This window comes from Prionailurus bengalensis, chromosome A3 (genome assembly GCF_016509475.1).
Source record: "Prionailurus bengalensis isolate Pbe53 chromosome A3, Fcat_Pben_1.1_paternal_pri, whole genome shotgun sequence".
Taxonomy (NCBI): Eukaryota; Metazoa; Chordata; class Mammalia; order Carnivora; family Felidae; genus Prionailurus; species Prionailurus bengalensis.
The window spans coordinates 80,422,782-80,450,668 of NC_057354.1; the positions used below are offsets into that span (position 1 = coordinate 80,422,782).

A 27,887-nucleotide genomic window follows, 5' to 3' on the forward strand; every position below is an offset into this window, starting at 1 on the left:
TGTGCCGGTTGAGAAACTGGCCTGGGTCCATCTCACAGCCTCCTTAAGGCTAACGACCACCATCACCACCACCCCCTGCCCCCCGCCACACACACATGATCTGATTCTTATTACAGTGGTGGTCCAGGGTCCTAGTGGGGCTCCATGCATCCTCACTTCATCTCTCAGAGGCCACAGCAGAACATGAAAGATCCAGTCTGCATGCCAGCTACAAGTTCTTAGAAATACAGCAAGGATTTTGAGGTACTGACAAATGTAGCTGACATTATTTTGTATCAGGCTCTGTGCTAAGCATTTTGTATATTTTGTCATGTATAATTCTCATAAGCCAGCCTTAGATACTAGTATCATCCCTATTTCACAGATTGGGGAACTGAGACTTACAAATGTCAAGTAACTTGCTCAAGGTCACACAGCTCATCAATGACAGGGCCAAGTTTGTGCCTTTCCCTGGCAGTCTGACTCTAGCACTGATATACATACTGAGGCAAAGTAAAGATGGTAAATGTACAAGGGGCCTGTCTGAGGTCAGGGGCCTCCTGGCCTCCCGTGGGACAGAGGGACCAGCACCACTCACTCTCCATAACATAGTTGCAGCCAAGACTCTTGGAGCTGGGCAGAGAGAGGCTAGACCTGCCATGGTTCTTCAAGAGGGAAGAACGATAGTAGAGAGAAGGGAGAGGTGGGTTGGTTTTTGTACGGGGACCGGGGACCGTTGAGACAGGACCCGCAAGAAAGAGATGGGTAAGGAAGGAGGCCTGGGAGCTTTTTATTATTTATTATAGCAAGAAAGAATGGGAAAGAATAGGAGGTTTGTTTCTAAGCTATAAATGCCCTCCTTTGATCCCTGTGCATATCAGAGATAAATGAGTCACTGAGGCCTCAGAAATTAATGATTGTCCTAATTATTACCTCAAGTGACCTTCCAGCATTAGTAATTCTCCTCACTCCCTGCAAAGTAGCTGTGGCAAAGTTTGACCAGGTTTGGGGAAGAGGCAGGACTGACGTGGGTGAGTTGCTGCTGTGACAGGCTCAGTTGGCAGAGATGAAACCGGCCTCAGCTCCTCAGGAGAACAGAGAGCCGGACTCCAATGGGAAAGGCCCTGCCCTCCCAGTGTTTGCCTTCAGGGCCTGGTGGGATCCCGAATCCGCTGAGAGGGGACAGTTTGGAGGCGTTTGAAGAGCTGCTGGGCCAGCTGAAAGCAAAAGGGCGGTTCCTGCAGAGTTAACATCCGACCTTCCGCAGGCCCTTCCCCATTCAGATTCCCGGAAAAGCTTTGAAGTTTCATCTGTGTGCATGTTTTCATTGCCCTGATCTTGCCGTACGGGTATTAGCCTGCAGCCCTGCCCCATCCCTGGGGATTTATTCCCCAACTGCAAAAATCTTAGGAAAATACTGCAAGCTCCACCCACCATCCCCAAGCCTCTGGCTGCTTTGTCCTTAGGCTAGAATAACAAAGGAGACCTCAGAACCCTCACCAGGGGACATTCTCTTCGCGTTTATAGTTTCTCCAGAGACATTCCGGTGATGACCTCCGGGACCGGATCTGAGGGCAGAAGCTTCCAAGTTCGGGGAGGTGGGGGGGAGGGAGAAGGTGGTAAGAGGAAGGGTGAGTGAACAAGATTGTCCCGGAAGGCCTCCCCCGGCGCAGGCCAGGTCCAGGGCAATTACAGCAGGACCCAGAGAGCCTCTTTCCAAGTCTTGTTCAATGAGCCAACCACTGTGCTTTCGGTACCCAAATATCAATGTCAGGGACCTTTGTTGCTCCCAGCTTCACACAAGGTCCTCTGCTATCACATTGCTCAAGGCCACCAGCGAGGCGTAAGTCAGGATTGAAGAAGAAGAGGAGGGGGAGAGGAGAGAAAAGAGGAGGTGGAGAAGAAGAAAGATGGAAGACAGACAGAGACAGGAAAGCCGGGAATCCCAAACCAGCCTGATTTTGCTTTTCAGAGCAAAGACTCTGAACAATGGTGCCATCTTGTGGCTGTGAGGAGAAATTACCACCAGGACTTGCACTCGTGTTCTCCTTCCCTCCCTCCCTCTCCCTCTCTCTTCCTTTCCCTCTCTTCCTCTGTGTGTGTGTGTCTGCTTGTGTTTCTTTTTCTGTCTAATCACCCTCCCCCCCATTTCTCTCCTTCCCTCTCAATCTCTCCCGCCCACATGCCCCTCCTCTTCATATTCCAGAGTAAGACTTCTATATACAAGTTTCTAGAATGGTACTGTCCAAGAGCAGTAACCACTAGCCACATATCACACATCATACTCAAATGTAAATTAATTAAATGAAATAAAATTTAAAATTTAGAATTCACTTCCTCAGTCACACTAGCCACAAATGCTCACTAGTCCCATGTGACTAGAGGCTACTGTATTGGACAGCACAGAAATAGAGTATTTCCATTGTTGCAGAAAGTTCTGTTGAACAATGCTGTTATAGAAAGTTCAGAGTTGTCATCTGATAGAGGATTGTAAAAATCCAGAGGAAATATAGTTTAGGCGCTGCTTTCTACCTTCAGAGTAGCCACTGGTAAAAGGTTTGCAGAGCAGTTTTCCCCCAGACCCTTTCCTCCCAATGTCAGGGCTTCAGCAATTGATGGGGGCAGTGTTGTATTTTAGAAACAGTAGACTGGGTGTCAGATAGACCTGAGTGTGAACCCAAGCTCTGCCACTGAAGCCTCTCTGGACCTCAGTTTGCTCCTCGGTCAGATAATTCCTCTAGACTTTTCCAGTTTTACCAGGCTGTTACGTGCCAGGGTTTGACAAGAGCTGATGTCAAACCCAGAAGGAGGCATGAAACAAGCAAGTCCCTGAGCTGTGCCTCACCCATGGTGTCTGCAACTGTAGCGGCACAAGTCATGGATCTTGGCATTCTCCCCGCCCCCACTTATCCCCAAAGCCACTCCAAGCTCTGTGTCTCTCCCAAGTACCTCTTAAGTGACTTCACATCTGCCTGGTGAAAGACTGGCTGTTTGGTGTTTGACTCAACCCTAACTTTAAGTTTCACTTGCTCCTTCAACGAATATTTATTGCACTCTTATTATGTGCCAAGTACTGTCATTGGGGACCTCCGTTCTGCACCTTACATTTTAACTGGGGAGACAGATATTAGGCACTTAAATATATCACATAATGGGGAGTAGTAATAAGTGTGACAAAGGGAAATCAGGCAGGGGAATTGTAAGGCTATTTCTGATAGAGTAGTTGATCAGGCAAAAGTTTTATAAGCAGGTGACATTTGTGCAGAGGCCCGAATGGTGTGAGGGAGTAGGCCAGTGGATATCTGAGGGGGAAAAGGGATTGTAAGACTGCAAATGCAAAGGATGCAAAGGCGTGAAGCAGGCTCTGTGAGTCTTCTCCCAGGGTAAGCAGTTATAGGAGATGACACATGTACGCTAATCTAGAGGTCTAGGGTCTAGCATCTAAGAATAGATGGAACATTTATCCCTTCTCTAGCTAGCCCTGTCTTTAGCATCCAAAGATATCTTTATAGACATCCACCTGCTAAAGGCCCATCATGCTTCTGGGGAGACTATGCTCTAGGTCTGGACTCAGGACCTTCTGGCTCCCAACCTTCTGAATACAGAAGCTGACCTTTTTTTTTTTTCTTTTTTTTTAGTTTATTTATTTATTTTGAGAACGTGTGAGTGGGGGAGGGGCAGAGAGGGAGAGAGAGAGAGAGAGAGAGAGAGAGAGAGAAAGAGAATCCCCAGCAGGCTCTGTGCTGTCAGTGCAGAGCTCAACTCAGGGCTCGAACTCACAAACTGTGAGGTCATGTCCTGAGCCAAAATCAAGAGTCAGATGCTTAAGTAACTGAGCCACCAGGTGCCCCCAGAAGCTGACTTTTGATGTGAGAAATCCAAAACACTCACCATCTGAGCCAGTGTTTTCTTTCCCCAAATTGCTGGGCTCCCTTCTAAGGATGGTGGTGATCCCACAACTCTGCTTTGCTTATATCAAACAGCCTAGATTTCCAAATGAACATTTTCACCAAGACATCAAAGTTGAAAAAATTGTTTTCAAGTTTATGTATTTTGAGAGAGAGAGAAAGAGAGGGGGGACACGTGAGTGGGGGAAGGACAGAGAGAGAGGGACAGAAGAGAATCTCAAGCAGGCTCCACACTGTCATCACTAAGCCTGACGTGGGGCTCCATCCCACGGGCCACTGTGACATCATGACCTGAGCCGAGATCGACAGTCAGATGCTTAACCGACTGAGCCACCCAGGCACGCCCAGAGTTGAAATGTAAAAAGAGCAATTCTTTCAGAGAGAATGCCCAAGCTTTAGACATCTGGTGTTTGGCCAGTTCCTATTCTAGGCTAGTTTGCTCTGCCTCCTGCCCATTAACAGAGCCGTTTCCTGTGTTTTGTTCATTTTCCAGGTTAACGGAGCACAGTTTGCAGGTATGCTTACAAAATATCACCTGGAACATTTTTCTGTGTTTCTGAAGGCTTATGTTCTCCATGGGCAGAGAGCCAGTTGCTTACAAGTAAAACTGCTCCAAAACTAGATTGCTCTCAGGGCCCATTTGAGTTTGCTTTTCCAGCACGTGAGTTAACAAGAATGAGTCAAATGTCTCCTGAGTGGCCTCCGGGTTACTGGACTCAGAAGGTCAGAAATGTCTGTGGAAGAAGTCTGAGGACGTGAGATCTTTTTTCAGTGTTCCCCTTCATGATGCCCATTTCACATATCCAGAAGCCAAGCGAGGCAGCCTGGTGCATGAGCCTGGGTTTCTTTCCCAGAAAGCATTTTGCAGTCTTGGTGGCCAGATTCAAATAACCTCCACTAAAATGAAAAAACAAAGAAACAAACAAACAAATACCAAAAAAAAAAAAAAAAAAAAAAAAAAAAAAAAAGAATCCCAATTTGGACGTTAGAAAACATCTTCACAATTAATTTAGTCTCTTAGTTTTTGTGGTTTCAGCAACTGCCTTATTTGGGTATCTTCTTGACACTTGATGGTTTCAGAGGCTTCTATCCAAGAGGAAGTCCTCTGAAGAGAAAGTGTAACTTGGTCTTTGTTACATTCTCTGTGTAGGAAACTGCCTGACCGCAGCTTCAAGCTCTTGCCATTGGCTCTTCAGGGTCAGTGTCTCTTGCTCAGGTGAGTTTGTCAGGTGAATCTGCTCAGGTAATACTGTCTTGTTGTGGGGCTCCCCAGGGACACCTGCCCGGGCTTGGGGAGAGCTGTGTGGGAAAGTGCCTCTTCTAGCTGAGGCTGTACCTGCCTCCCTGTGCAGGGAAGGGAGGTCAGTCGCCACTGCCTTGAAGCTAGTCCAGTCTGTACCTGGACCAGAAACCAAAGTAGACTCGCCTCAATTAAAATCCCTGGCAACGAGGGCCAAGAATGACTTGGCTGTCCTCTCCCTGCCACAAGAAACGGGCCTGCCACGGCCACCTCTCCAGTGAGAGTTAGCATGCATTCGCCTTGGTGTGGTTTTCAGTTTTAGGAAGATACGACGGGGGGCAGGGCGAGTCCTGGCAATCTCGGCAAAGACTTCGAGCGAGGAGACTCGGGTGCTGCTGGTGCGAATGTAAATCATTGCAACATTCCAGGAGGTCAGGTGGGCAGGATGTATCATGCCCAGGTCAGTCCTGCCTTGTTGGTCGTTATGAGTTACTGTTAATTTTTGGAATTTACCCCTTTTCATTCTCAAAACATGTCCCACTTTGCAGGACAAATGATATGGTCACCCAGTCTTCGGATGCCTTTAGGAAATGTATGCTAAGAATACACAGACATAGCTTCAGGGATGTTTACTACAGGCCTACTAGGCATAAAGAGAAGTTAGAGATAAATTATATGTCTTACCCCAGAGGATTAACTAAGTTCAATAAATTATAGTATATCCACACAGTAGAGTGCTAGATAGCCAATAAAAAGTGGAATGTAGCAAAATATTAAACAGCATAGAAATCCTGTCCTATAGTATTATCCAAATCCAGTTTACAAAGAAAAAGGACTAACCGAGGACTAAACTGTTGGTTCTCTCTGGGCAGTGGAATTGGAAGTGGCTTATATATCCTCCTCTATACTTTTCCTGTGTTTCCAAATTTTCTACAATGGACATATATGTTATAGGCAGAATAATGGCCTCCCAAAGATGGCCACACTCTACTCCCCAGAGTCTGTGAACACGTAAGGTTACATGAGGAAAGGGAATCAAGTTTCCAGGTGAACTTGATGTTGCTAATGAGCTGACCTGGAGAAAGAGAGATTAGCCTGGATAATCCAGGTGGATCCAATGTCATCACAGAAGTCTTGGGGTGCCTGGGCAGCTCAGTCGGCTGCGCGTCCGGCTTCAGCTCAGGTCATGATCTCACAGTTTGTGGGTTCGAGCCCCATGTTAGGCTCTGTGCTGACAGCTCGGAGCCTGGAGCCTGCTTCGGATTCTGTGTCTCCCTCTGTCTCTCTCTGCCCCTCCCTCGGTCATACTCTGTCTCTCTCTGTCTCAAAAATATACGTTAAAAAGAAAGTTAAAAAAAATGTAATCACAGAAGTCTTTAACCATGGGGGGATGGCACAGGCACAGGCACAGGAGAACGGAGCCCTAGGAGAAGGACTCCACCAGCCATTGCCGATGGAAGGGGGCCCAGGAGCCCAGAAATGCTGGTGACCCTCAGAAGCTAGAAAAGATAAGAGAACGGGTTCTTGCCTAGAGCCTCCGGAAAAGGAATAGGGCCCTGCTGACACCTTGATTTTAGCCCAGCGAGAGCCATGTTGGACTCCTGACCTACAAAACTGTAAGATGATAAACTTGGATTGTTTTAAACCACTTCATGCATGGTAATTGGTAACTGCCGCGATAGGAAATGAATACAATGAATTTCTTTTTTAATTAAAAAAAAGAGAGATGGTGATAGTAAAAGTCACTTAAAAAGAAAGGATTAAAAATCCTTATAATTCCTTATAATTTAACCCAGCAGCCACACTGGGAGGAAGCCTGGCACAGTCTTCTTCCTACAAAAAATCTGGATGAGGAGTTCCTAGCTGGCTGCTGTTTTGTTATTGGAAGAAAATAATAATACAAGGGATAAGTAAATGACCCGACCAGCCAGCAGCCTGAGAATGGTCCTACAGCGGTGCATAAATAATTGTACAAAATGGGGCAAGAACAATCAGTGCTCTAGGTCCAGAGGAGGGAGAACCACGGAGCTGCTGCTTTTGAGAATTCTGGGACCCGGAGAGGAATTGAACTTGCAACCCTTTCTGAGTAAGTGGAAACTGCCAGGCTGTTCTGCTGGTTTGTGCTGGCAAATCCCATTCTGACATCAATAAGTAGAAAGAAGAGGCTGATGGCTTTTGCAACCCCTGCCAGGGGCAGGGAGCTGAGCAGTCTGGCCCGTTCTGAACTGTTCACTGGAACAATCTGCTCAGGTTAGAGACTGGCAGAGGATTCTCTCCTAAATAAAATCCTTTCCTGTTTGCTCTGAAGGAGCTCTAACGGAAACCCCCAGACTCTTAGCAAAGGCTGTGAAGAATAAGGTATCTGAAAATGGAAACAGCCTTTTTTTTTCTTTGCTAGAGGGTCCAAAATGACCTCCTCTTCAATCTGTAGTAAAGAATCCCTCTCTGTAGCAGGTAGGACCCTCTGGGAGCAGGTGCTGAGTTGGCATTTGGTGAGCAAGACATTCGTTAGGGGTAAACACCTGTGGAGGTCAGGGAGCTGAAGCAGGACTGAGCATGGAGGGTGGTGATGCCGTGATGCGGTCCTGACAAAGCCGAGCCCACAGCCAGGTGTAGCCCATTAGAACTGCTGGTGGGGGCTTCAGCGGCCAGTGTTTAGACACCTTGCTCGTGATCAGTTGCTGGATGTAGGTACGGTTTAGGCGAGGCAACTCTCAGCCAGCCCCAAAGGAGCTGGGCGCTGTCTGCCGACTGCGCCAAGATCTTCTTTGAGGGGCAGTCAGGTTGGCACATCTTGTGTCAGCTGCACCACGCCTCCCCGTGGACCTTGTTCTGCTTATCGGCCAGGACCCATAGTCCTGCTAACCTGGTGGGTGCAAGAGGGACTTGGCTAATTTTGCATGGCTCCTGAAAGCAGAAGTGACATTTCAGCAGGATCTGCTGAAATTCAGCTCAGAACAGAGGACTTGATAGGAGACCATGACTATTTACAATGGGACAGAATCCCTCCAGAGGTCCTGAGCCTCTGGAATACTCAGAGCGTGGGAATTGGTGGCAGGATGGAGAAGGGCTTTCTACATTGAGCCAGAGAGAGGACAGGTTCCTTCTGGGGCTGCTTATGACCCTGACGGTGGGTGGCTAATGGGGCCACTGCAGGGGGCTGCTCTTGGCCATCTGTGGCTCTGTCTACTGGTGCCACTTCTGGGGCTGACATCCATTTCATGTCAGGTCTGCTTCTAGGAGTTTGTCACAGACCAGGTCACCCTTAGTCCCAGACGGGGCACAAATGCAGCTCAGAGAATCCCTACAGGCTGGCCCCTTCAGATTACCCCCTCCCGTTCCCCTTCTTGTCTCACTTGTTTGGTTCCAGTCTGACTTCCTTCTTCCCATTTTGGCCCTTTTGGATTTGCTGATCCTGGCATGCCTTCCATCTCCCTAGGACCTAGCTCTGCTTCACGGCTCTCAGCCCATGCTCTGTGGCCCTAGACGCTGTATTTCCTCTCCCAGTCATGTCCCCAAGACCTCATTTACCTGCCCATCCCTGTCCTGGAGGCAAGATCAGTCAGTAACAAGTGCTGATCATTCACAGTCCCCTTGGTAAATGGGACTTCCTCTTATTCGCTCAAGCCATACCTGCCACAAATTCTAGAAGGTGCTGCCTTTTCCTAGTATTTCCAAGTTTGATGAACCAATCATGTTTATATTCATGCTATTCATTACTTCATATGTGTGTTTAAGAACCTTAGTGTATCATCTACGCAAAATGATACACATTAGGTACATGTAACCACATCTAAGTGCCTACCCACCAACTGTTTAAGAAATGGAAATGTGTCAGTACCTTTGAAGTCCCCTGTGGTCTCCTCTCTCACTGAGGTAGGTGCAATGGACCCATCTGGATTCCGGGTCCTTCCTTCCTTTATTGCTTTTTACAGTGTTACAGCCTATGTATGTGTTCCTATGCAATATGGTCTTTGCTTCTGCTAGTTTTAAAAAATTCATATAGTTGGAACTTACTGTGTTGTTCTTCTGTGACACCTTCTTTCACTCAGTATTATGTTTTTGGGATCTAGCTCTGCTGTGACATGCAATTTTATATTTTAGCCAGGACCTTTGTCAATCTTCATCTTTCCTCTGACCCTATGGGCTAAAGGCTTGTGGGCTTTTAGTTTGTCTCCAGTAGTCGCACTGGAGACCCCCCTTTTTTTTTCTCATTCTCTTCCTCTTGTCTCCTCCTTTGCATCTTCCTCTATTACCCCCTTCAAGGACAAAGACCACCTATCCACACACCCACGCATGTGCACCCATGCATGGGCTTTCTGAAACAAATACACGACCATTGCATTCATGTGGAGGTGATTCAATGATTGTGACACTTACTTTGCTGAAATCTGGACCCTGGGGCAGAAATGAGTTCTCTCTTCCTGCTCCAGGAAAGTGAAGCATGTTGAGTTTATTGCTAGACTAGGCGGGCAATGCTTTGCAAACTTTAGTGAGCACACAAATGGCCTGGGAGTAGGGTGGGACCTTGTTAATTAGGGAGCTTTATGGACCCTCATTCCCCAGAGGCTCAGAACTGGATTATTGGGTTCTCCGGGTGGAGCCCAGGAATCTGTGTGTTAGCAAACAAACCTCTCTCTGCCCAGCAGTTCTGATGCAGACCATCTATCGTTGGCCACTCTTTTAGCAAAGATTAGCCTCTGCCCCAGCCAGAATCAGGGCTGCTTGACCTGACATACCGTCAGCCTCCAAGCATTTCTCTTAGCCAGAGAGTAAGTGAAGGCCTGTCCCCTGAGCTTCCAACACTGGGCCTGAATAGAAATAAATCTTCACTGAGGCTTGAAGTTCTGGCAAGGACTGATCCCTCAGAGAGAAAGGTTAGGCTCCAGAACTGATAATCTGAAACTTGCTGCTTCTGTCCAGTGTGGAGTTTAACGGAGATTGCTGCATTTCCAAACAGAAAGCTGGAACAAGCAGTTGAGGCTTGCTGCTGACATATGAAGTGGCTCAGTCACCAGCCTGACACTGGACTGGGAGAGTGGTAGCAACTGCAGGGGCCCGAGTCTAGCCCGCAGGCCACCCCAGAGCCAGCAGGTGTGCGCAGGCCAGAGTCGCTTTAGGCCTCACTCAGGCATTTCACATGCTCTCCCTCTTGGCCAGGCTGGGGAGAGACAATTAGTGCTGCACATCTATGGCAGGATCTGTTGATTGTGGGCACCCTGTCTGCACTTCCCCTGTAGAACAAAGACATTGGCCAGTGGCCATAGTTAGGTCACCATACTTGTTGGGGAAGAAGCTGTCTTGGCCACTAGGGCACTTTGCACAGATCCCTGGGAAGCAGCTAAACTGTCCTTTCCCAACCCAGTGAAATGAAAAACAAAGGTTGTGAACCCAGGGCAGTAGAGAGGTCCTGGATGGTACCCCAGGGCATCTGTTGGTCTTTGATTGATGGAGCTGAGGAAGAGACAGGGTCATCATTCAGTTAATGAGCCTGGCTTTGTATGGTGCTGAGGCCGTGGTGATGAACAAAAGACACAAGGTCTCTGGCCTCATAGAGCTCCGTCTATGTAAGTAAATAGCTGCAAACTGAAGTATTTGCTAGGTCAGTGGGGAATGCCAAGGGGTGGGAGGGTGGTTATGAACTTGACCTTGATTGTCAAGGAATGCTTCAGAGGAGGAGACCCACTGGATTTTAAAGGATGAGTGGGAGGGGCGCCTGGGTGGCGCAGTCGGTTAAGCGTCCGACTTCAGCCAGGTCACGATCTCACGGTCCGGGAGTTCGAGCCCCGCGTCAGGCTCTGGGCTGATGGCTCAGAGCCTGGAGCCTGTTTCCGATTCTGTGTCTCCCTCTCTCTCTGCCCCTCCCCCGTTCATGCTCTGTCTCTCTCTGTCCCAAAAATAAATAAACGTTGAAAAAAAAAATTTAAAAAAAAAAAAAAAAAAGGATGAGTGGGAGTCTGAAAGTCATGAGAGGGCATTACAGGCAAAAGGAGAGGTCAAAGCCAAAGGCTTGAGATGGATTCATCAGGCTTCACATGACTCCACTTATAGCACATACCTAAAGCAGTCAAACTCCTAGAGACAAAGTAGAAGGGAGGGAGCCGGGGGCCAAAAAGGGAGGAAATGGGGAGTTAGTGTTTCATGGGTACAGAGTTTCAGCTTTGCAAGATGAAGAGAGTTCGTGGATGGATGTGGTGGCCATTGCACAACAATGTGAATGTATTTAATGTCCCTGAATGAGCAATGTGCCACTTAAACATGGTTGAAGACAGAATATATATTTAATGGCACCTGAAAGTGCTTGGCTCTTGACCTTTAAAAGCTCTACTTGCTGAAAATTATCTCTGAATGATAATTACTGGTGATAGAGTCCATAAGTTTAGGTTACTTACTGATTCTTTATATTAAATTCTTCATGTTAAAAAAAAGCTAGCAGCTCCTGGGTGGCTCAGTTGGTTAAGCATCTCACTTCGGCTCAGGTCATGATCTTGTGGTTCGTGAGTTCAGGCCCCGCATCAGGCTCTGTGCTGACAACTCAGAGCCTGGAGCCTGCTTTGGATTCTGTGTCTCCCTCTCTCTCTGATCCTCACCACTCACATACATACACACACACACACACACACACACATACTCTCTCTCTCTCTCTCTCAAAAATAAATAAAAATTAAATATTTTTTTAAAAAGCTAAAAGAAAGTTTTTGATAACAAAAATTACATTGATTTCGAAAAACCAAAGTTATTTTTGAATAATCTTTAACGAAGCAGAAAAACCATGCGCAAGGGGTCCCCAAAGTCACAGTGAACATGCAATATTACCATAGGCAAGTGAGCATTCCAGGGCCCCAACTAAGGCAATGGCAGAATGAATGGAGAGGATGGGGGTGTATACAGCAGGTGTCATGCAAGGTAGAACAGCTGTGGAAAGCAAGGGAGAGAATCTCAGGAGGTCAGGATGGCTCACGGCATTAGGCCTGGTGATCCCAGGGTGGGTGGGGGTACTGTTGATCAAGCTCTAGAGGAAGGAGCAGAAATGTGGGGAAGAAGATCTATGTGTTGGGTGGAAATCAGCCCAATACGCAGGCATGATATTCGGGGACCTCAGAGTGGAGGTAAGGATTTGAAGGTATGGGGCATGGATGGCAGTAAGCATGCTGTATGCTATAGAGATGACCCCGAGAGAAGTGTGGAGGGAGGAGCGACCTTGACCAAGGATGTAACTGTGAGGAATGTCCATACTTTCAGGGGGGCAGAGCCTGAGCTGACAAGATTCACTTCAATGATACAGTTTCAGGGCCCTAGGATGCCTTTGCACCTCCCACCCCATTCCCACTCCCATATCTCCTCCAGAGATTCACCATGCCTGGAGTTCTTCAGTTCAGGGAAAGTGTGGCCACGAGGCTTTGCTGTTCCAATCAGAGGCCAAGGCATGGTGGGAGAGGTGACATAAGGATTGAAATCACACAAAGGTGCCAACAACGGATGCCCCTGGTTTCCTGCCAGCAGGTTCCTGTGGGAGAGGGTATACAGATGTCTCAGAGGAGAGCTGATGGATGAGGAGGCACTGGGCAGGGAGGAAGGGGACCAAGTGACTCCCTGGTCAATTTGCAGATCCATCTTGTTTTCACTGCAGGGGAATCCCCAGCCTTAGCCCTGCCCAGTCTGGGTGCAAGATTGCTGAGGAGTAAATAAGGAGGAGTCTATAGGCTTGTTTCCTCTCCTTTCAGCCTCTGGTGAGAGCTGACAGGCTGGGGGTGGGATGAAGTGACTCCCTTAGCTTTGACATGATCCCCCGTGGCTCTTGACATACATTCCCCCCGTACTGATTAAGTCCACCTGTGGAGGGGCATCCTGCCCTTTGCTGGATCATGCAGAACAGGTGCCCCATTAGTCACCCCTCAGGCCAAGGATGCTTGAAAGGAGGAGCTAGTGGAGGCTGTGTCTGACCTCAGGCCTCTGCTGCTTGGAGAGGTAGGGGAGCCCCCACCCCCACCTTCCTCCCCTGGGTTTCCCTCTCTTGCCTGATGGCTGGAATTGAAGCTCCCCAGAGCCAGGGCCGGGCCCATGTCCACAATCAGGCTTCAGATCCAGCCCCACGTCTGGCCAGGCATTCAGGCCTTAGGAGAAGGAGGTGAATATGCAGGAACCATCCAGTTCCTGCTGCAGGGAGAGCCCGCCTGCCACCCAGTTGCTCTTAGGAAGCCTGGGTTGAAGGGGCCATGCAGGAGTGGGTGGTTCATGGCTATGCTCGAGTGAGGGGCAGGGCTGGCCTCAGACCTCCAAACAGCATTATCAGCAACTTGTTCAGAGCCCCTTTAGTTACCCCAGACAAGGGGGGTGAAGCAGAGTGGTAGGTTCCTGGGGCTATTTGCTAGATAAATCAGTGGGGAAGTGAGGCAGTGGGGGAGAAGGGGGAGAAAAGGCCTCTGTGGAAAACAAGTGCTTCCTGTTCCTACTGTGAGGCATGTCTCCTGTGGATTTCCAGCCCCTGGATAGTGGTGAGTGACACTCGTAATATCTACTCCAAGTTGAACTCTTGCAGCATGCTGCCCACCATCCCGTTAATCGTGTTTACTTCTCAAAAGAGCCCTGAGAGAGGGGAAGAACAGCCTTCCTCTTCTCCAAACATTTCTGCCTATATATTTTACCAACCCCTCAATGCTCCTGGAGCCCCTCCAGAGTTATGGCTCCAGGAGGTACAGCCCAGTAAGACTTAGCCACTGACCTCAGGCTAACACGTCAGGCAGAGAAATAGTGCCACAGGCAGAAGAGCTCTTGAAGAACAGGTGCATGACACTGTAGGGACACAAACAAGTCAGGTGTGTTCACAAAATGGGTACAAAGTCTATGTTGTCACAACATTTGGGGACTTTTGCCTTTGAGGAAATGAGCAAGGAGGTAGTCATCAAGTCATGACACCCCTAAGACCAGGATCCATTCTTTTATTCTGGTGTCTTCTAGTTCTGTCTTTACCCCCAAACTGCAGGAAATCATGAGGAACTAAAAATCAGAGCCCTGCCAAGCCCTGCTGTTGACTGCTGAGTCTCCTTGTTCTGTCCCCCAAGGAACTTCCACCAGCTTCCAACACAGTGTTGCTTCCAACCAAACTCTGTCATAAGGGTCAGGGCTGGGGGCATGGTTCTTGGCCTTCTTAGAAACTCAAAGCTGACTGGGCGCCTGGGTGGCACAGTCGGTTAAGCGTCCGACTTCAGCCAGGTCACGATCTCGCGGTCCGTGAGTTCGAGCCCCACGTCAGGCTCTGGGCTGATGGCTCAGAGCCTGGAGCCTGTTTCCGATTCTGTGTCTCCCTCTCTCTCTGCCCCTCCCCCATTCATGCTCTGTCTCTGTCCCAAAAATAAATAAACGTTGAAAAAAAAATTAAAAAAAAAAAAAGAAACTCAAAGCTGACAACACTATTCAATGCAGAGATAAAATCTTCCAGTTAGGTCTTAGAGGTATCATGATAAGTATTCTTACCCTGTATGGGGTTGTATCTCAGAGATGAGCAACCTGGGACAACCAAGCACTAAGACCATCATCCAAATGAATGATTCAGGTAAGATGGAGAACTCTACCATGTCCACACTGACCTTTCTAAGGGGCTGAAGTCAGGAGAGAATACAGAAGCTTTTCTCAACTTTGGCTAAACATAGGAATTACCTGGGGAGCTTTAAAAGTCCCAAGGCCGGGGTCCCATGCCCAGAGATCCTGACTTAGTTTGGGGTGGGGACTGGGCATTTGGATGTTTACGTGTTTCCCAGATGATTCTAAGGCATAGCCAGTGCTGAGGACCACTGTCCTCACCTGCATGGCCATCTGGTGGCTGCATGAGGGGGCTGACCCTCAACTGCTTGGCTTCTGGTACCCACTCTGCCTTGGACATCTGTTGTGTTGGCCCTAGGAGAAGGGACAAAAGAGAAGACAGCTCTTGGTGTATTTTCTGGCAAGATTGGATTTAGAAGCCATGGAGGTAGACAGTGAACTTTCTACTGTCCTTCCCTTCTGTCTCCAGCTGACCCAGAATGAAGTCCTGTCCTGGGATTCCTTAGATACCCCCGAGGAATACTTAGTGAGCTGAGAGTTCCTGAGGTTGGACATCATCCCCAGGTAGTAGGGGCACACAGCAGCAGGTTGTGTGGCATCTTGTTCCAGCCATGATTCTGAGCCCTCCTAGGGAATGTTCATAACCTGGGCTTGCCCTTCTGCTTCTGGTCTGAGATGAAGTGGGGCAAGCATGTAGTGATGAGTCCCTAGTGGCTACTGCATAGGGCAGGACAAGTTGTAGAATACTTCCAACATTCATATAAATGAATGGGCTTAATGTATTCAAGTAAAACTTAAAAAAATTTTTTTAATGTTTATTTTTGAGAGAGAGAGGAGAGAGAGAGAGAGAGAGAGAGAGAGGTGTGGGGAGAGAAAGGGAGATACAGAATCTGAAGCAGGCTCCAGCTGCCAGCAGCCGAAGTCAGATGCTTAACCGACTGAGCCACCCAGGTGCCTCTAAAGTAAAACTTTATGTACAAGAACAGGTAGCAACTGAATTTGTCCTAGGGCTACAGTTTGTGGACTCCTGCTCTAGGCCTAAGCAGGCAGGCCTTCATTCAAAGAAGATGCACTTTTGTTTGTAGGCTGATATGTACCAACCTGGAAGCACACCAGCCCCTCCAGGGCTCTCCTCATAGCAGGAGTCCCAGACTCCTGTCCCCACCTTGCTGCTGTGCCAGGATTGTCCATAACCCCCTTCAGGACAACATGTCTCTAGTAAGGTCTTGCTGTTCTAACCCCTTCCTGGTTTTCTTTGGAGAGTAAGGCAGGGCAGGGTTGCATAGAGCCCCCCTCCTTCCAAATGAGAAATTTTGTGTCTGCACTACTCAGGATCTGGTTCTGTAAGTGGGGCAGTCCTTCAGAGCTCCTGGTTAGCCAGAGTGCCAGAGGCACGTATTCTCTCACTTTTCCTGCTATGTCTGCTTAAACTTGGCTGTTCTAACTTCTGCAGAATTGAATAAAACTCCCAGTGTCTGTGAGGAGATCAGGCTGTAGCCAGCTTTCTTCAGGGTGCTCTGCTTCAGCACTATACAGGTGTCTGGGGATTCCTTCCTGGAGTGCCTAGACCCGCTTCACTGCACGGTAGAGATGGGCTCTCACACAGCCTAGATGTTGGGCCGTGCCTATTCTCTCAAAGCTACTTGGTGCCAGGATTAGTAGTGTAGGTCTCTGAGAACTGAGGCCATGGTGAGAGGCTCCAGGGAAATATGACAAGGGGCAGAGGTAAGGAAGAGGCAAATGGTAAATGAAGTCAGCAAAGACTCACATGCTACCCTGCGTCAGGATGGTGGAAGGCCCATGAGGAGCCTCTTAGAGACCTTGCCATGTATTCCAGGTGTTACCATTGCCTTACTTGCTGATAAACCTTGGATTGGGTAGTCTGCTTCCCTCATCACCTTCCCAGGTGTGAGTCAGGGTGGGAAATGAGTGCACAATCAGCCCCTGAGATCTCTGCCTCTCTGTTCTGGAGCAGAGGCTATGAACACTGCACAGCCACACTCCACCCAGCAGGCATTTGAGTGTGCTGTTGGGCAGCAGCCACTGGGAGGCAGCCAGTTTCTACTGTCAGGTTTTCACAGGAGGGTGTTAGAGACAACCCAGTGATGCCCAAAAGCAACATGACAAATACTGTGTGACTACTGTCCGTTGCAAAGCCTCACAGGGCGCTGCGGTCAACCAGAGAAGGGAGGAGTTTGGCGGAAGTAGGTGAGAAGTTTCTGGAGGTGGTGACACGTCAGCTGAGAGCCTTCTGAAAAGTGAGTAGCTTTGTCCCTAAAGCACAAGCCCATTGTCCGAATAAGGTTGCCTTTATAGTGCTCTTCTCTATGACTCGTTAGCTGGGTCTTCCACAGCCTGGTTCCTTCTTCATTCTTCGTACTCCCTACAACCTCACTCTGTCCTGACCCCAAAGTGGCAGCTAGAAACCATCTCAGACACAAGTGTCACCAACATGGGGCTGAGCAGCAGAAGGGCAGAGGGGCCTGCTAGGATGACGGATGAGGAAGCCCTGGGGGCTAGAGGACATCTGTCCCCCTTTCCCCTTCTACCTGTTGGGGAAGATCTTTTGTTCATAGATGAAACCTTAATAGCCCCAAGGCTACAGCTAAACAAGGCATTGGATGGAGAAAGGGGTCTAACGGAAGTCCTGCTCACTACTGCTTTCTGGAACCCCAAATTGTAGAGTAAACCTATGTCAGATGGTTTGGTGAATTGTCGGCTGTCAGCTCCTTCAGAATGGCCCTCAAAGTCCTCTCCATTCCTTCCAAGTATGGAGGATACAGTGTTAGGGTCTGCAGCTGCCCTTGAAGAGAATGCTAGAGAAATGGCTTAGAAATTGTACAGGTCAACCATGGGAGACAGCCTGGACTCCTCACCTAACCTCTGGGGAAGCAGATCTCTCCAAGAGGAGCCCCTGGAGAGAAGTGCTGAGGAAGTCGGGATTGGACATCAAACTGAACAGGACCAGCCCCTCTAGCTGGTGGTACCAAGTACCAGGCTGTCACCCGGCTCCACGGCCTGCTCCGTGGGGCTGCAGGTAACGCGCCAGCAGTCCTTTTCGGGACCACACCCTTGTCCCAACACAAGCCCAGGACACAAGGCACAAACCCCCAGTGCTTCCTTCCCCAGCTGAGTGGTGAAGAATTCAATCATTGATGCCTTCTCATTCACAGTCTTGCTTGTGGACAGCGGCAAGTGGGAAGGACTGGCCACAGGGGACTGCCATCCTGTTGCGCATGATCGTGGAAGGGCTACTCAAGGTCGAAAACCTCACATCAGGTGGTTTGAAGTGCTGCTTTGCAGGAGGCATGCCTGAGAGGACTAGGTCCGAGGTTTTGCTTGCCTTCCCTTCCCTTCCTGAAAACGTACCTGTGCTACGTCCCGCACTGAGCCTAACCTCCTGACTTCTGTTAGTGGCCATAGCCCTTCACCTGTCTGACTCCTTTTTGTCCCTCTAGGTCTCAGCTCAGATGCCACCAACAGTTAATGTCACATCACCCTGTTTAATTCTTTCAGAGCACTCATTGCTATCAGCAGTTTTCTTGTTTACTGTGTGCCTCGCTGGAATGTGAGTGTCATGAGGACAGGTCACCTGATGTGTTCACTAGTGTATCTATTGCTAGGGCCCAGAACATTCTTGGCTCATAGCTTGTAACAGTTGGATGAATGTTCCCTCTCCTTGGAGTATCTTCTTAGGAACTTCAGGAAATACAATGATAAATCCAACTGAGTAAGAGCTTATGATGAGACTTTGTGGAATCCTGGTGGAGAAGGTCTTTGAGTGAGGGGAAAAGTCTTTTAAAAATGCTCTAGAGGCATTTTCTCAGTTCTGGATGCTTTGTGTATTTCCATCAGGGAGATCCAATTAGTTCATGAGTACCAGTTATTCCCTCCCAAATATCTTCCTGGAAAATAGGTACAGGTTTTTGGTTTGTTTTTTTTTTTCCATCTTTTGACAACTCCCTACCCCATCCTGCCAAAATATTAGGTTTTAGAATCCTATCACGTTGAACTTCAACTTCTTTCCCTCAAATCCCATGGTTTGAAATTGGGGCATTTCAGGGGTCAGAGGGGAGCCCAGGAAGCTGATTGTACTCCATGTAAGTGCTGAATACTCTAGACTCCCCAAGTGTGGGGGGATAGAGGAGGGTCTCTCCCTTGAAGTGACTATGTAATTCATGGAAAGGAAGGCAAACCCCACACAGTCCTGTGACTTGGGCATTCTGGGGACTCTGCAGAGCAGAAAGCAAAATTATAGCAATTTAGTAACTTAAATTTTTTTTTTTAATGTTTCTTTATTTTTGAGAGACAGAGTGCAAGTGGGGGAGGGCCAGAGAGAGCAGGAGACACAGAATCCAAAGCAGGCTTCAGGGTCTGAGCTGTAAGCACAGAGCTCAATGCGGGGCTAGACCTCACAAACGATGAGATCATGACCTGAGCTGAAGTCAGACGCTCAACTGACGTAGCCACCCAGGCACCCCACATTTGGTAACTTTTTAAATAAGTTGGCACTATTTGTTTCCCATCATGCCCTGTATGAGAACAGTGACTGCACATCTGTGGCTAGAGGTGTTTCTGCTGGGAGGCTGTTTATGGAATTTCTCATTTTCCCGGTCGGCTCTCCTTGCCATGAACTAGTTTCACCCAGTAGAGAGCTATTTCTAGAGACAGCTTTAACTTAATGGCAGGGCCAGATAGAATTTTAGTTTGTTCTTGACAATATCTTTCTCTCTTTGTTCTTCAACTATCCTTCCCTGCTCTGGGCTCATGGGTCAGGTGGCCCCTTCATCTCTCAGGCTGGAGGGCAGTGACTCACAGAGGGTGGTAATAGCCTATGTTGTTGCTACAGCTGCTGGAATGAGCTGTTGTCTAAGACCTTAGGATGAGGTTTTCCTTCTGGTTTATCAGTTAACACTTGGGCTTCTATAATCCTAAGCATTTTCACTTCCAAGAAAGCTATTAAGACCAATGAGAAAAAAGAAGGAAAAGTATTTGGTGGTGTCAGCTCTTCTGAGATACTAGGTGGTATAAGAAGGATCTAGGAAATGTTGGGGGGAGACTCCATTCCTTTTAATAATTTAATAATGGAGTTGTATCAGTCAGAACACACTAAGTTATACTGCAGTAACAAATACCACCACCATCTCATCTCAGTGGCTTAAAAATAAAGGAAGATATATTTCTCACTGAGGCTATAGTCTGTCATATTGGGCAGGTGAGGTGACCTCTGCTTATCGTAGGCCCTCAGGTACCCAGCCTGATGGCTGTTGGTTGCCTCACTAAAAAGGAAGAGTTCTGGGGTGGGGGGTCTGCCTTGCATAGACCATTAAGTGCTGTGGTCCAGAAGTGATGCTCAAGCATGCCCAAACACAAGAGGGGTAGGAGTACAATCTTATAGAGTCTGAAGGTGGGAAGAGTTGGAAACAGATCAGCCTCAAAGTTAGCAACAGGAGTTGACTGAATTGGACTTCAGAACAGTTCAAACCTTTGAGATGCTGACTTGTGATTGTTTCAATCATTTGTTGGGCTTGAGGGCCGTAACAGTTTGGTTTCATGGCCATGTTCTGCTTTGGCCTAGAGAGCTATTACTGTGTTTATTTTCTCAAAAGCCTCTTTTTGGTCAGTTAGTATCAAGAGGCAACATTAGCGGGTGTAAGGTAATTGGGATTAGGAGTTGAGATATGGTATCACAGGCATGGCTATTTTAGCACTGTTTGGAGAACACAAACTTAGGTCATATTAATAGAAGTAGAAGATGTGGATCAAGGGAGGTGATAAACCTCCTTTATTTTGCTATACTTATACCCTGCCTGAATGTCATACTTTGAAAGTAACTTTGACAAGCTTTGTCAAGCTGGAACCCAGGAAGTGTTATCAAGGGGAGAGGAGAGTCTTGAAAATTATTGAAAGGGATAACTTGGCAGCTGTTGTATTTGAAAAGCTGTTGGAAGTTTTGTTTGTTTGTTTGTTTGTTTGTTTTTTACTGTTGAAAAAGTTACCTCCCTATTCTGAAATGGATAAGACTGCACTGTGAGCAGCATTCTCATTGCTATAAGTGACCAAAGAAAGCAGAGAAAGGAGTTTGACCTTCCAGACAAGGGAGGAAGGGTGGTTGTGGTAGGCAGGTTCTTGGGTCTCTTCCAATCTGTCATGATTGTTTCTCTGACTCAGTTTTTCTCAGAAATAAAGAATAAATCTTAATCATGGGAGAAAGAGTGAATTCCAAGTGAGACTCCACTATATAAAATGTTCATACTGTTCTGCTGCTAATCCCTCAAGAATCTTGACATTGGGTGATAGGCTCTCCATTTTATATGTAAAGTAACCGAGGCTGAGAAGAAAGTCAAGCACACGTATAATCTCACAAGGTGCTTTGGCTTAAGTGCAGCATCTGGAACCAGACAGCTTGGGTTTACATTCTGGCTCTGGAGCCTGCTAGCTGTGCAACCTTGGGTAAGTCATTTAACCTCTCTGTTTTATACTCTGTAAAATGGAAATGATAGCACCTCATAGGGTTGTGAGGATTAACTGATTTAATTATACAGAGCATATTGAATGTTTAGTACCCTGGCACAGAATATGAGTTGTCTATGTTTCATCTGTTATTTAAACCATTATCAATGTCCGCACTAAGTTTGAAACACTATAGGAATTTGATTCATATAAATAGGAAGGTCAAACTAATTTCTCTTTTACTTTCTCTCGTGACTCATGAAGATATAATGATACTTTTCTCCCTTTCTGGAAATGGCTCTGTTCTAGCATTTCAACATAATCCGAGAGGTGAGGTTTCAAAATTGAAGAGTATTAGATATATTCTAAACCCACGAATCATGTTTACAGACCTGAATCCTCCAAAGCCATCTTGTAAGCTGATAGCAGGAGAGAGGCTGTATGTTTGGGAATATTCACAAAGAATTGTTTTCACTAGTCCCATCAGGAAATTGATCAGAAATCAGCCTTTCTGATCCAGATTTCAAGCTATGTGCCACCACCCCCCCTCAACTTTCCAAATACTCAAACTCAATACTTTTTTAGTGTATTGGGTCTAAGTTTTTGTATTTATCAGGTTTAAACTGAATAGCAGCATGACCCTGGGGCCATTGTCTCAGAATCCATTCCCAAGTCTAGTGTAAACGCAAACATAAATGCAAACAAGAGCATGCTTCTGGTCAGGTGGTGGGGTGCAGGGCGGGGCTAAAAGTCCCAATGAGGCTCATGAGACTAAAGCATTATTGGTATGCTTTGTTGATAGGGGTTTCTTGTTTCCTCTCTCTGGCAGACGTCTTAGTCAAAGTGATGGTTAAGTCAGAGCTCCTCAAAGAGTCTTTGAGTGGGGACCCTTCCAAAGTGTTAAAATCTGTGGTGAGAGAAATTAAGCAGGAGGGGAGATGAGGCCTGGACTAAGTACCTGTGTGCCCACAGACCCTTCCTGTTCTAGTGACAAGGTCAGCAGTCTCTGGTGGGGATCCCCACCCCTGCACGTTCTCATTTTCTCTTTCTCCCTCTCCCCACTCCATCCTCCTTTCCCCAGCCCACCGCCTTCCTCTCCCTCCCCCAGGTGGGAAGCTGTGCTCCATACCCTGACTGCTTTCTGGCTGGGATCAGGGGACACATGAAAGAGGGATGTCAGACCGGGGTTTAGGTGATTATGCTCTAGTTCCAGCTGCTGCATCCCTAATAGAGTTTTGGACAAAGTCCCCATTCCAAATCTGTTTTCTTAGCTCTATAAAGTCCGCATGTGAGTTTAACAAAGTTTCCAGTTCTAAAAGTTTCTAACTTACTAAGACCTAAATTGACTGGGATACTACTACTATATCTGTGTTATTGCCGGATGTCTCAACTGGTTGCTGAGCTGTTTGGGGGAAGGACCGTAGCTACTGAGATGGTGCAAAGGAGTACCCATCTCACACTCTTTGTCTCCTAAGGCTGGATACAGCCTTAGGCTGTTAATAGACCTCAGTGATTGTGGTAACTCTGCTTTGTTCACCTTCAGTTGATAATATGATTCTTCCTCTAACTAATTTTCTTCCTGTAAAAAGATCTGACATAATTTCTGTGCCCCAGTTTCCTCTTCTATAAAATGAGAATAATAGTACTTACTTCATAAGATTGTTATGAAGATTAAATGAGTTAATATGAAGAGTTTAAAACAGTGCCTGGCATGTAATACAATCTAGCAAGTGTTAGTGGTTATGAGACATTGCTCAGAGGACTATAAATGATCATGCCCCTTCTGGAAGACAGGGTAACATACATCAAGAGAACAAATGGTTCTCAGGCCCACATATCCCACTTCTGGAAATCCCAGAAAGATGGAACTTGGAAAACTCATACATCATTATATTTATCACAAGATTATCACAATGAAAGTTAGAAATATGAGTGATGAGCAAGATCAAATAAATTATGGTACCCTCTACTTGACTCCTTTACAGCCACTAAAAGACTATAGCAATACAAATCTCTGAAAATCTGCAAACCTGTGTGCATACAACGTAACTCCATAAGAGAAATGAAGTGCACACACTGAAGTGTGAAATGTGTAGTATTGTGGGTTTTCCCTTTTCTTTCATAACTAAAAAGGAGGAGATCTGTAGCAGATGCAAAAGATAGTCAAAAAATGGGAGCACAAGATAATAAGTTTCTTTCCTTATCTCAGGAAGACTTTATTTATTTATTTATTTATTTATTTTTAATGTTTTAATGTTTATTTATTTTTGAAACAGGGGGGGTGGGTAGTGAGAGAGGGAGACACAGAATACGAAGCAGGCTCCAAACTGTCAGCACAGAGCCTGACGCAGGGCTCAAACTCATGAACTACGAGGTCATGACCTGAGCCAAAGTCGGACGCTTAACCACCTGAGCCACCCAGGTGCCCCGGAAGACTTGACTTTAATGATAATTATCACTTAGCGGTTCTTTTCTCAGATTAGTTGCCTTTAACTCCTGTTCTTAAAGTTTACTCAGAAAAAGACACTCCATTAGAAATAAGCCACAGCTATCTACCTAGGGCTGCGGTGCACCAGATTTTTTGGGTACAACACTCCCTTGTGTTCTGGGGCTGAAGGCAGCCTCCGTAATCAGTTGGTAGGAATGTGTTGAGTCTTGACCAGCTGTAATAAGGTGGTCTCATACAATCTCTGCTTTTGTTTACAGATCTTTGGAGAAAAGGACTACTATTCATCCCCAAATGAGGAGGGCAGGCTGACTGGAATGGAAAAGTATGTTCAGGAGGTTTGGTTGTTTATTCGAGATGTGTTGATATGTAGCTATTCCATCTGGGGCAGGGGCAGGGGAGCCTAATTAATTTACATATAGTCCAAGTACCCGAAATGGGGGAAATTCTATCAAGTGTTAAAACTAGAGTGCTAGATAAGACTTTGACACAACTTTCCCTTGCCTTGTTGTAAATGGGAGAACAACCTGGTAAAATACAGTAAACTAGAGCCATTAACATCCCAGGGAATGTAATTAAAAACCACCTCTTCAGGCTAAATTTTCATGGGAGAGAGAGATGTTTATACAGACAAGAACAAAGACTTGTTACCTGATGGAAAGGACTAGAGTTTGGATAACAAACTAAGTTAATGAATTCAACAGTCTACGATATAGTTTTATAATTTTATGGTCTAATCTTAGTCTCTTCAAAAACTAACATTTCTCTACCAAGAGGTATCTAGATTGTGTTTTCTATTCTTCCCCTCTATTTTTTTTAAAGTTTATTTATTTATTTTGAGAGCGGTGGGCAGAGAGGGAGAGGGGGAGAGAATCCCAAGATGGCTCTGCACTGCCCCCAATGTGGGGTTTGAACTCATGAACTGTGAGATCATGACCTGAGCTGAAACCAAGAGTTGGATGCTTAGCCAGTTGAGCCATCCAGGGGCCCCTCTATTCTTCTCTTCTAAAACATTCCTAGAAAAGATGCCGTGAATATCACATATATTTTTTGGTAACGCTTAATTAAGATCTCAAGCAGTGAGTGTGCCTGATTCTCTGTCTTATCAGCTAAGGACCCTCATCGAGGATGCACTAAGAACCCATGAGGTGGAGAAAAGATTCCCCTTTCTTGAAGCTGTTGATGGGTCTCTTGGCTGCTGGTGGCAGTCAGTATTTACTATGCTTGGAAGATTAGGCAAGATTCAGCCTGGATTGAGTAAATAGGAAAAGTCCCCCAGTGCTAGTCCATGTCATTTCCCATGGAGAGCTGCTCCTTCTCAGTCATCATCATGGGAGAGTTATGCTTGCCTTCTGGCCTAAGGAAGGGTTGGCTGTATTAGTTCATCTAATTATGTCATATTTTATTTCACTCCTACTATGGATCAGGCATTGTCCTGGGTACTTGGAGTTCAACAGTGAACCTAAAAGACTAATTCCTTCCCGATGGACTTTACAGTCTAGCTAGGAGACAAGCAAGAAAATTGCAGAGTATATTAGTTGATAAGTTGATCTGTTCTATTGAGAAATGTTCTTTGAAGGTGGTAAGGGAAAACCTTGTTGAGAAGGCATGTGGAAGAGAGCTGTGCAGCTAGCCAGCAGGGTGAAGAGGCCTCCAGATAGATGTTGCTGAGGCTCTGAGGCAGGCTTGTGGCTTAGACCAACAAGAGTGGGAAAAAGGCAGAAGATGAGTCTTTGGAATAGTCTGGAGGATAGTACAGCAGAAGGGACCAGATAGTGAGACTAACCAGAGTAGTCTATTCTTCTATTTTTAGATGCGAATGAGTGCAAAATTGGCCTGGAGCTCTGTGATGATGGAGCAGAATGTGTGAACAGATCTGGCTCTTACTAATGTCACTTCCAAAAGGAGTATGAAGACCATACCCCATGCAGCCTGGCACGCTGTGTGTGCACACTCCTCACAAAGGCACTGGTTGCCCAGATGCCCTCTTGTGTGTATGCTTATAAGCTGCCAGGATCACTTGTGAGACCTGTAGCATCCTCAGGTCAGGGTTGAGCTCTCATTCTGATGCCTCTGGCCACAAACACCAAAGCAAACATTCTCTGAAGCATACAAAGTCCAGAAACTGTTCTAGAGCTTGGAACGTGGTATCAAAGCACTTACTGGGAGGATCTTCATTGTGCTGATTTTTCTTTTGCAAGCTTTAGCTTTGGAATACTTCCATAAGGATTCCATTCCTGACTCCGATCAAAGGAGTTGTGTGTAGAATTTAACTTGAACATCTGGTTGTTTCACCAGAGCTCCATCTGTCATGCCCTGGGGAGAGGGCCGATTTGTTGGGGGTGGCAGAGGGGGTGTGTCTTGCCTCAAGACTCAGCCTTTTAGACATTTTCTTACCAAAGATGAAATTGGGCAGGAACTTGCACAGGATTGAGTGAGCTTCTTCTGAACAGGTGTGGCATAAAGCAATTGGTAATGAACTAGTGGATGCCCTTAGCCTTTTGAAGGAGTTATTGCTGGTGATGGTAATTCGTTTGGGACCTCTGAAATAATATAAACTTCCTGGTGCTGCCACAGGCAGGTCAATAGGCATGATTTCTATTTCTCAACTTGCTAACTTGCTGTGGGACCTTGGTCTTTGGTTCTCAAATATCCCTGTGAAACAAAGGATTCAACTAGACATCAAAGGTTTCGTCTAGCTCTTTGCATATTAGATGTTGACATTTCAGCAAAGATGCCATTAGACCCCAAGGGCAGGTGGGTGAACTTGCAATGCTATTTGCGTAGTTCTTTGGGTTTTTGTGTGTGTGTGTGTTTCTTAGTTGTCATATTTCAAAGGAAGATTGAATATGTCACAAAATACAGACTCAGTATGGATTTCTTATGGCTAGGAATCTACTTGTGACTATACAATTTGTAGTTTTTTCATGTTTTTTCTCTTCCTGCACCCTCCAAGTATCCAGATAAGGCAATGTTTTTATTTACTCTGCTATTACAGAATAGCCTGGGTGATGTATAAACAATAGAAATTGTTCTGAAAGCTAGAAGGCCAAGATCAAGGCTCTAGCAGATTCAGTGTCTGATGAGAACCTGCTTCATAGTTCTTAGCCATATTCTTGCTGTGTCTTCACACAGAGGAAATGGGCGAGGGTGTCTCTTGGGCCTATTTTATAAGGATACTAATCCCATGTACAAAGGCTCAACCCTCATGATCTAATCACCTCCCAATTCCACCTCCTAATACCATCACCTTGGGGGTTGGGATTTTGGTGTATTAATCTGGAAAGGATATAAGCATTCAGTCCACTGTAGGCAGTGACAAGAGTTAAGTTGAAATAAGTTCTGTGAGGCAGCCATCTTGAAGTTTTGGAAATCTGACATCTGTGGATTTTGCTCCAACGATAGTTTCTAGATGGTATGCAAACTAGTTCTAGTTCTTTGGATCTATAGTAAGTTACATGATGATAGAATACATTTTGGAATACAGCTGGCTCTTGTTCTTCTCTGGTCTCTTTAATGATTTCTGTCTTTTTAAAAATAGACAAAATTAGGGGTGACTGGGTGATTCAGTTGGTTAAGTGTCCAACTCTTGATTTCAGCTCAGGTCTTGATCTCAGGGTCATGAGTTCAAGCCCTGTTTGGGCTCCACACTGGGCATGGAGCCTACTTAGAGAAAATAGACAAAATAAATTTCTGATATGCCTAACATGGAAGACTTTTAGTCATTAGCTCTTAGGCAATTTAGATTCCATATCACAAGAGGATGTGGGACATTTTTCAAAGTTAACTCTGCGTATGAATAGGGTTCTTGAGGGAGCTATGTAGCAAAAGTTGGTGAAAGGTCCTTACATTACCTGATTCATTTTGTTCCAAGTCTATCTTTGGCTTTGATAAAATATTAACAGTTCATTTGTTTATTCTCTCAAAAAATAAGTACCTACTAATGTGTCAGGCAATATGCTAGGGACAGGGAATAAAAGTATAAATCTCTGAAGGCACTTTTGAGAGCCCATTAGGTAATGGAATATAAGCCTATCATTTAGTTCTCTTTAAAAAAAAAAATGTTTCTTTGTATTTCAGGAGTTGACCTGGACCTGCTGGTTGGAGTTGCTGGTTCCCTTCAGTCATGCTCATGTTGACTATTGGTCTCATGTGGCTTGTGACTAGAACCTACATCAAGAAGGAAAATTCTCTGGGTCAGAATGTGGCACCACAGGAGTGCCTGCCTATAGCACCTGCCTTTGACCTGATGGACCTCTGCAAACACCTTCCCTTCAACCCCTACCAGCCTAAGCCCCATGCCGAGGTTCCACATGGTGCT

At 46.4% G+C, this 27,887-nt stretch overlaps 1 long non-coding RNA gene across 1 annotated transcript; it reads left to right on the plus strand.

Annotated features, from left to right (window-relative positions):
- The first annotated feature begins 5,035 nt into the window (after positions 1-5,035).
- LOC122496896 lies at positions 5,036-27,759 on the plus strand. Its single transcript, XR_006300982.1, has 3 exons — positions 5,036-5,103; positions 23,827-23,891; positions 27,647-27,759. It is a non-coding gene; the product is annotated as an uncharacterized LOC122496896 (long non-coding RNA).
- Positions 27,760-27,887: the final 128 nt, after the last annotated feature.